This window comes from Lotus japonicus, chromosome 3 (genome assembly GCF_012489685.1).
Source record: "Lotus japonicus ecotype B-129 chromosome 3, LjGifu_v1.2".
Lineage (NCBI taxonomy): Eukaryota > Viridiplantae > Streptophyta > Magnoliopsida > Fabales > Fabaceae > Lotus > Lotus japonicus.
This window is the reverse complement of record NC_080043.1, coordinates 11,091,905-11,100,923: the sequence shown is the minus strand read 5'-3', so window position 1 is coordinate 11,100,923 and position 9,019 is coordinate 11,091,905. Positions and strand designations below refer to the sequence as shown.

The window sequence follows — 9,019 nt, the reverse complement described above, 5'->3', positions numbered from 1 at the left end:
TGTATGGAGTCATTCATGCGTGGTGTACTCTATGATTTGTGAGCAACGACATCCGAACTTTTTATTTGAGCCCAGGGGAATTGTGTCATTTAATTATCTTATCCTTTATTCATATGTACTTACTTGCACGATCAAACATAGTTATGTATACTTGTTTCAATAAAAATTACACATGGCTATGAAAGGTTAAAGATGGTTTAGTATGTTTAATTTCAGCGTTTAGTCACTATGGTAAAACCCTACAAATCAGGGAGTTACACCTTATGTTTCTGATTGAATCACTGAAAGCAACCACCACAACCCGTGTCGCAACTCGCCTCCACGCGTCATCACCTCTTCCGCGCATAATCGTGTGTTCGACCTCTACTTCATCTTGTGAGAACCCAAAGCCGGATTACGTACCATCTGTAACGCCCCGATTTCTCGAGTGTTACTCAGTAACTAATTAACCCATTTTCGTAAAGAGTTTTCGTCGATTCACTTATTAATCTTCAATTAATGACAAACCTCTCATTTTACGAAAACTCTTGAAACATAACCTTTCCAAATACACGCGGAAGTAACCAACATCGTAAAACTTTTTAAATAACCAACTGTAAAGAGTACGAATCAAAGGCCTGAATGAAAATAAAGATTACATCAAAACTTGTTCATTCGAATTTAAGCAATAAAATTGTTCGATACCAACACTTCGGAAACTCTCAACCCCAACAGAAAACAAAAGACTCTCAACCAAAACCCTATTCCTTAGCCTCTTCCTCTTCCTCTGAAGTGTAGTCGTCCTCCGGTATTGGCACGTCACGTAGCATCAACTCCCAAGAATGAGTCATCGCCATTATCTTCACGACCATCTACCCCCCCCAAATAAACACATAGCAAACAAGCAGGGTCAGGTCCAACAAAAAGAATGATAATGACAAAATCAACAACAACATATATAATATAAGTACATTATATGTCTTTTATGGGAAAGAGTCAGTTACTAACGGAATCTCACTTCACACAACCACCTTTCAACTTGGATCCAACACCATTCGTCCAGCAGACGAACAACACCATGAGCAAAGCTCACAACATCATGGCGTTCCTTGGAACGACCACAGCACACCATGGGTCAGACACCCACAAGTCATAACATCACGGTTCAAACCGCATTCACCCTCGCGTGCAAGTTATCCGTTTTGTCTCTAACGGAACCATTGTTCTCATGGTCCATAGTCCTAACCAGACCTATGTCCAAATTATTCACATTTACTTGCAAGCGAGTTATAGATTCATTCTCTTGGTGTTTAAGGCTCTAATGTCAATCCTAGAGTCTTATGAGTTAATATCGTATCAGATTACAACGTCAAGAAATAACAGTCACACTAGGAGGAATTACAACTGGGTGAGCGACCTCCTAAACAAGTCACAACTAAACTTCATGCAAAGCATAGAAATAATCAGGGCCTCCCAAATTCACAAATTATTTACAAATTCCAGAGGCTCAGTTTACAGATATCATCATATAAAAATCTCACAAAGGTCCCTAATCACATGTTACTAACATTTCCAACAATTTCTCAAATTTAGTGTTTTTGGACAACAGGTGCAGCGTGTACTAAAACTGGTCTACAGACCGCAATACTTAGCCACAAAATTCACATGATACATGACTGGAAAGATAATTCGAAACTCTACACTTTTATAGTTTATCACTTTTCCATTTGAGATCTATAATTAGGTGATATTAGGCCTTAAAGCTTGCTGTCCGGTACAGGAAGAACAGCAGGTGCAACAGTCACTAAGATCGACCTCCAGACCTCATTACTAGACCAAAAATTATGTTCTTTATATGCATAGAAAGCCAATTTGAAAATCTACAATTTTCCAGTTTATCCCTTTTTCATTTGAGACCCCGAATTAGGTGTAATTAAGCTCCAAAACTCGCTGTCCAGTACAGGAAACTGGCAGAGATACTTTTGCCTTCAAATTAATTTTTCAACCATTCAAGTCCCAGAGTTTTAAACCATATTCCAGCAGCAAGAACCACATATCATATATCATATATCATGCTTAAATTTCCAGAACCAAGATAACCATCAATTCTAGCACAAAAGGCAGATCTAAGCATATAAATCTTCAATCATTTTAATCAAGCAAAGTCATAGAAGAAACGGTAGTTGTAGTGATGATTAATGGAGAATCATGGCATCAACATTTCATCTCAAATCAGAAGCAAAACATCAAGACCTCAAGGCAGAAAAAAAACAGCAAGCATCATGAACACAAAACTCTTGCAAAAGCAATCATGTTCATGGCTTTTCTCATAGTAAAACATGGCAAATACCCTAGGCAATCTACCCAATCCTAGGACCAGCCCTTACCTTGGGTTCTTGGTCTGAAAAGAAGAAGAGAATGAAGTTTGGAAGAACAATCTCTTGCTGTCCAGGTCTCCTTCACCTTCCTTCTCCTTCGCGAAACCCTCTCTATTCGCGCTCTCTCCCTTGCTCGCGCGCGTGACCGGCGACAATGGTGGTGGCTTGGGCGGCGGCTCCCTTCTCTTCTCTCACACGTTCTCTCTTTGTTTTTCACGTGAAGGTGCTGTAGTGTATCTCTGTTTTCTGATTGTGGAAGAATAGGGTTTCCCCCCTTGGCTAAAATCCCATGCAACCCACAAGTGGGCTAGGGTTTTGTTTTCCACAAGCCCGACCCAAGTCCAACCTTAACCCACCAGTCTAATTACCTAATCAGACCTGAAACTTACTAAAACCTAAGCCCTCAAAGGTAAATTCATAATTAAATTCGGACTTAGAAGAAAAACAATGTAATAATCCCGCTGGCACTGTACAGCCGGAACTACGTTCACTAAAACGGGGATATCTGGAGCTACAGATATTGGATCGACACGAAACCACTTGGAGAATTTTCTAGACTTGAAGGGCTACAACTCTCATGAAGGAAGTTTTCTCAAATGAAGTCGTTAAGACCCTCTAAAAATTCACACAAGTTGACAGTTCTAATCTGCCAGTTATCAAACATAGCCAAAAACTTCAATTTTATTCAAACTTCCATAAAATTGTTCCAAATTGAACTTAGGGCCTTACAATACCACCCCCCTTAAAATAGTTTCGCCCTCGAAACTTAAGGGTTTACTAATAAATCGGGGTGTGACTCCCGCATCTTATCCTCTAACTCCCAGGTCGCGTCGCCAGTCTCTTGGTTCCACACGACCTTCACTAAAGGCACCTCCTTGCTTCTTAAGCGCTTTATGCTTCGGTCGACGATCTTGATGGGTGGCACCTCCATTGTCAGATCATCTCTCAGCTGTATATCGTCTGGCATAATCACATGTGAATCATCTGCCATGTACTTTCGCAACTGCGACACATGAAGAACGTCATGGATGTTGGATAGAAACGGTGGTAGGGCGATCCTGTACGCCACCGGTCCAACTCGCTCCGTGATCTGGTACGGCCCAATAAACTTCGGAGTAAGCTTCTTGGACTTGATTGCCCTTCCGACACCTGTCATCGGGGTAACCCGCAAGAAGACATGGTCTCCGGCCTGAAATTCCAACTCCTTCCGTCAGTTGTCGGCATAACTCTTTTGGCGACTCTGCGCGGTTCTCATCTTTTCCTGAATCCTCCTGACTTCCTCGGTGGTCTGTTGCACCAATTCCGGGCCAATCACCAAATTTTCTCCATCTTGATGCCAGCATAAGGGCGTACGACACCTCCGACCGTACAAAGCTTCGTAAGGTGCCATGCCGATGCTCGCATGGAAACTATTGTTGTAAGTGAATTCGATCAATGGCAGCGTCTCATCCCAACTGCCCTTGTGATCCAACACACAGGCCCGTAGCAAATCTTCCAGCGACTGGATTGTCCTCTCTGTCTGCCCATCGGTTTGCGGATGATAGGCAGAGCTCAATCTCAACTTAGTTCCGAGGGCCTGCTGCAAGGCTCCCCAAAAGTGAGAGGTAAACCTCGGATCTCTGTCTGACACGATGCTGGTCGGTACACCATGTAGACGCACAACCTCAGCCACATAAATCTCCGCCAATTTCTCCACCTTGTACTTCAGGTTGATCGGGATAAAATGAGCGGTCTTTGTCAAACGATCAACAACAACCCAAACTGCATCGAATTTCCTCCGAGTTAAAGGTAAAGCCGTCACGAAGTCCATAGAAATACTGTCCCACTTCCACTCTGGGACATCTAGTGGTTGCAGCTTCCCTGCGGGCTTCTGATGCTCTACCTTCGCTTTCTGACATGTCAAGCAAGTAGAAACATACTCAGCAACCTGCTTCTTCATCCCAGGCCACCAGAAGTGAAGTTTCAAGTCCTGATACATCTTGTTCATTCCGGGATGGATACTCAACCTACTCTTGTGCCCTTCATCCAGGATCAATCTTCTCATTTCTGCATCGTTAGGCACACATATCCGTCCCTTGCATCGCAAAATATTATCATTTCCAATAGAGAACTCTGGTGCCGTTCCCTGAGTCACACAGTTTCGCCACTCAGCTATCCCTTCATCAGTCTCTTGTCTAGACTTGATCTCTTCCAAAAGTCCACTTGACACCGTCACCATTCCGAAACTCAGTCTTCCTGGTGCGAGCTTAACGTTCAAGCTCAGATCTCGGAAAGCCTCCAACAGTTCTAACTCCTTGACCATCATTGAGGACACATGTATAGCCTTCCGGCTGAGAGCGTCGGCTACGACATTGCTTTTCCCCGGATGGTACTGTAGAGTGAACTCATAGTCTTGAAGGAATTCCATCCACCTCCGCTGCCTCATGTTCAGATCCTTCTGATCAAATAAGTACTTTAAACTCTTATGATCGCTGTAGATCGTGAACGTACTACCATAGAGATAGTGTCTCCAAATCTTGAGAGCATAAACTATGGCAGCCAACTCCAAGTCATGTGTGGGGTAGTTCTTCTCATGAGTCTTCAACTGCCTTGAAGCATAGGCAATTGCTTTCTTATCTTGCATCATTACACACCCCAAACCATTGTGTGACGCATCACAGTACACGTCATAAGGTTCTCCTTCCTTAGGTAAAGCTAGTATGGGTGCGGTGGTCAGCCGTTTCTTCAACTCCTGGAAACTAGCCTCACACTTCTCCGTCCACGCAAACGGTTGATTCTTCTTTGTCAACTGGGTCAACGGCGAAGTCAACTTTGCGTAATCTTTGACGAATCGCCTATAGTAGCCAGCAAGCCCAACAAAGCTTCTGATGTCGCTTGCTGTCTTTGGTTGCTCCCATGACAGAATCGTCTCGATCTTGCTAGGGTCAACAGCCACACCCTGACTTGATATGACATGACCTAGGAACTTCACCTCTGCCATCCAGAATTCACACTTCGAGCCGTTAGCATATAGCTCCTTCTCCCGCAATACTCCTAGCACTTGACGCAAATGCTCTTCGTGTTCTTCCTTACTCTCCGAGTAAATCAAAATATCATCAATGAACACGACCACGAACTTGTCCAGGAATGGCCTGAACACTCTGTTCATGTAGTCCATAAACACTGCGGGTGCATTAGTAACCCCAGACGGCATCACAAGATATTCATAATGCCCGTATCGGGTCCTGAATGCGGTCTTCTGGATGTCCGATTCCTTGACTCGGATCTGATGGTATCCCGACTTAAGGTCTACCTTCGAGAAGATCACCGCTCCTCTAAGTTGATCCATCAAGTCGTCTATCCGAGGCATCGGATAACGGTTCTTCACTGTCACCTTATTCAGCTGCCGGTAATCCACACACAATCTGGACTTCCCATCCTTCTTCTTTACCAATAGCACAGGTGCACACAAACGCACACAGGCGTACACCTTGGGGCGCAAAAGGGATTCCAAAGCCCACTCTTCCTTCGATTGACATTCCATCAATCGATCTCAGAGTTCAAACATCTTAATATAATCAAACACTTAGTCTCAAGTTCGGAAACTCGTAAGCCTTTGAAAACACTTTTATCAAAAACACTTTTATCAAAAACAAAAACACAACGAGTTCGGAAACTCGTAAGCCCAAAACCCTTAGTGCTCTGGTTTCTCAACCGGAGCTCTGATACCACAATGTAACGCCCCGATTTCTCGAGTGTTACTCAGTAACTAATTAACCCATTTTCGTAAAGAGTTTTCGTCGATTCACTTATTAATCTTCAATTAATGACAAACCTCTCATTTTACAAAAACTCTTGAAACATAACCTTTCCAAATACACGCGGAAGTAACCAACATCGTAAAACTTTTAAATAACCAACTGTAAAGAGTACGAATCAAAGGCCTGAATGAAAATAAAGATTACATCAAAACTTGTTCATTCGAATTTAAGCAATAAAATTGTTCGATACCAACACTTCGGAAACTCTCAACCCCAACAGAAAACAAAAGACTCTCAACCAAAACCCTATTCCTTAGCCTCTTCCTCTTCCTCTGAAGTGTAGTCGTCCTCCGGTATTGGCACGTCACGTAGCATCAACTCCCAAGAATGAGTCATCGCCATTATCTTCACGACCATCTACCCCCCCCAAATAAACACATAGCAAACAAGCAGGGTCAGGTCCAACAAAAAGAATGATAATGACAAAATCAACAACAACATATATAATATAAGTACATTATATGTCTTTTATGGGAAAGAGTCAGTTACTAACGGAATCTCACTTCACACAACCACCTTTCAACTTGGATCCAACACCATTCGTCCAGCAGACGAACAACACCATGAGCAAAGCTCACAACATCATGGCGTTCCTTGGAACGACCACAGCACACCATGGGTCAGACACCCACAAGTCATAACATCACGGTTCAAACCGCATTCACCCTCGCGTGCAAGTTATCCGTTTTGTCTCTAACGGAACCATTGTTCTCATGGTCCATAGTCCTAACCAGACCTATGTCCAAATTATTCACATTTACTTGCAAGCGAGTTATAGATTCATTCTCTTGGTGTTTAAGGCTCTAATGTCAATCCTAGAGTCTTATGAGTTAATATCGTATCAGATTACAACGTCAAGAAATAACAGTCACACTAGGAGGAATTACAACTGGGTGAGCGACCTCCTAAACAAGTCACAACTAAACTTCATGCAAAGCATAGAAATAATCAGGGCCTCCCAAATTCACAAATTATTTACAAATTCCAGAGGCTCAGTTTACAGATATCATCATATAAAAATCTCACAAAGGTCCCTAATCACATGTTACTAACATTTCCAACAATTTCTCAAATTTAGTGTTTTTGGACAACAGGTGCAGCGTGTACTAAAACTGGTCTACAGACCGCAATACTTAGCCACAAAATTCACATGATACATGACTGGAAAGATAATTCGAAACTCTACACTTTTATAGTTTATCACTTTTCCATTTGAGATCCAGAATTAGGTGATATTAGGCCTTAAAGCTTGCTGTCCGGTACAGGAAGAACAGCAGGTGCAACAGTCACTAAGATCGACCTCCAGACCTCATTACTAGACCAAAAATTATGTTCTTTATATGCATAGAAAGCCAATTCGAAAATCTACAATTTTCCAGTTTATCCCTTTTTCATTTGAGACCCCGAATTAGGTGTAATTAAGCTCCAAAACTCGCTGTCCAGTACAGGAAACTGGCAGAGATACTTTTGCCTTCAAATTAATTTTTCAACCATTCAAGTCCCAGAGTTTTAAACCATATTCCAGCAGCAAGAACCACATATCATATATCATATATCATGCTTAAATTTCCAGAACCAAGATAACCATCAATTCTAGCACAAAGGGCAGATCTAAGCATATAAATCTTCAATCATTTTAATCAAGCAAAGTCATAGAAGAAACGGTAGTTGTAGTGATGATTAATGGAGAATCATGGCATCAACATTTCATCTCAAATCAGAAGCAAAACATCAAGACCTCAAGGCAGAAAAAAAACAGCAAGCATCATGAACACAAAACTCTTGCAAAAGCAATCATGTTCATGGCTTTTCTCATAGTAAAACATGGCAAATACCCTAGGCAATCTACCCAATCCTAGGACCAGCCCTTACCTTGGGTTCTTGGTCTGAAAAGAAGAAGAGAATGAAGTTTGGAAGAACAATCTCTTGCTGTCCAGGTCTCCTTCACCTTCCTTCTCCTTCGCGAAACCCTCTCTATTCGCGCTCTCTCCCTTGCTCGCGCGCGTGACCGGCGACAATGGTGGTGGCTTGGGCGGCGGCTCCCTTCTCTTCTCTCACACGTTCTCTCTTTTTTTTTCACGTGAAGGTGCTGTAGTGTATCTCTGTTTTCTGATTGTGGAAGAATAGGGTTTCCCCCCTTGGCTAAAATCCCATGCAACCCACAAGTGGGCTAGGGTTTTGTTTTCCACAAGCCCGACCCAAGTCCAACCTTAACCCACCAGTCTAATTACCTAATCAGACCTGAAACTTACTAAAATCTAAGCCCTCAAAGGTAAATTCATAATTAAATTCGGACTTAGAAGAAAAACAATGTAATAATCCCGCTGGCACTGTACAGCCGGAACTACGTTCACTAAAACGGGGATATCTGGAGCTACAGATATCGGATCGACACGAAACCACTTGGAGAATTTTCTAGACTTGAAGGGCTACAACTCTCATGAAGGAAGTTTTCCCAAATGAAGTCGTTAAGACCCTCTAAAAATTCACACAAGTTGACAGTTCTAATCTGCCAGTTATCAAACATAGCCAAAAACTTCAATTTTATTCAAACTTCCATAAAATTGTTCCAAATTGAACTTAGGGCCTTACACCATCAACTATGCTCGTCTATACGCGTGAGTCACGCACCATCGCCTGAATCATCTCTCACTCACAACAATCGCAACATCAATAGCCTCAATGTTCAAATAGTCTAGAGTTCAGTCTTTGCCTCCTATCAATTCTTCTAATAGAAAGTTAAAATTTAGCACATAGAAACTTGGTCTCTACTCACACTTGAAGCCCAAATAAGTTCTTGGGATAAACGGTATGAAAGGAGGTTATCTCCTCCGTCATTCGGGGCAGCGGAATGAAAGCGCA

The 9,019-nt window shown here is 42.4% G+C and overlaps 2 long non-coding RNA genes across 2 annotated transcripts; both read right to left on the bottom strand.

Annotated features, from left to right (window-relative positions):
• Positions 1 to 560: 560 nt before the first annotated feature.
• Positions 561 to 2,768, bottom strand: LOC130748424 (uncharacterized). Its single transcript, XR_009022674.1, has 2 exons — positions 2,367 to 2,768; positions 561 to 851 (listed from the first exon to the last, which is right to left on the bottom strand). It is a non-coding gene; the product is annotated as an uncharacterized LOC130748424 (long non-coding RNA).
• Positions 2,769 to 6,272: 3,504 nt separating this feature from the next.
• LOC130748400 (uncharacterized) lies at positions 6,273 to 8,404 on the bottom strand. The gene is made up of 2 exons (XR_009022671.1): positions 8,030 to 8,404; positions 6,273 to 6,514 (listed from the first exon to the last, which is right to left on the bottom strand). It is a non-coding gene; the product is annotated as an uncharacterized LOC130748400 (long non-coding RNA).
• Between the last annotated feature and the right edge of the window lie 615 nt (positions 8,405 to 9,019).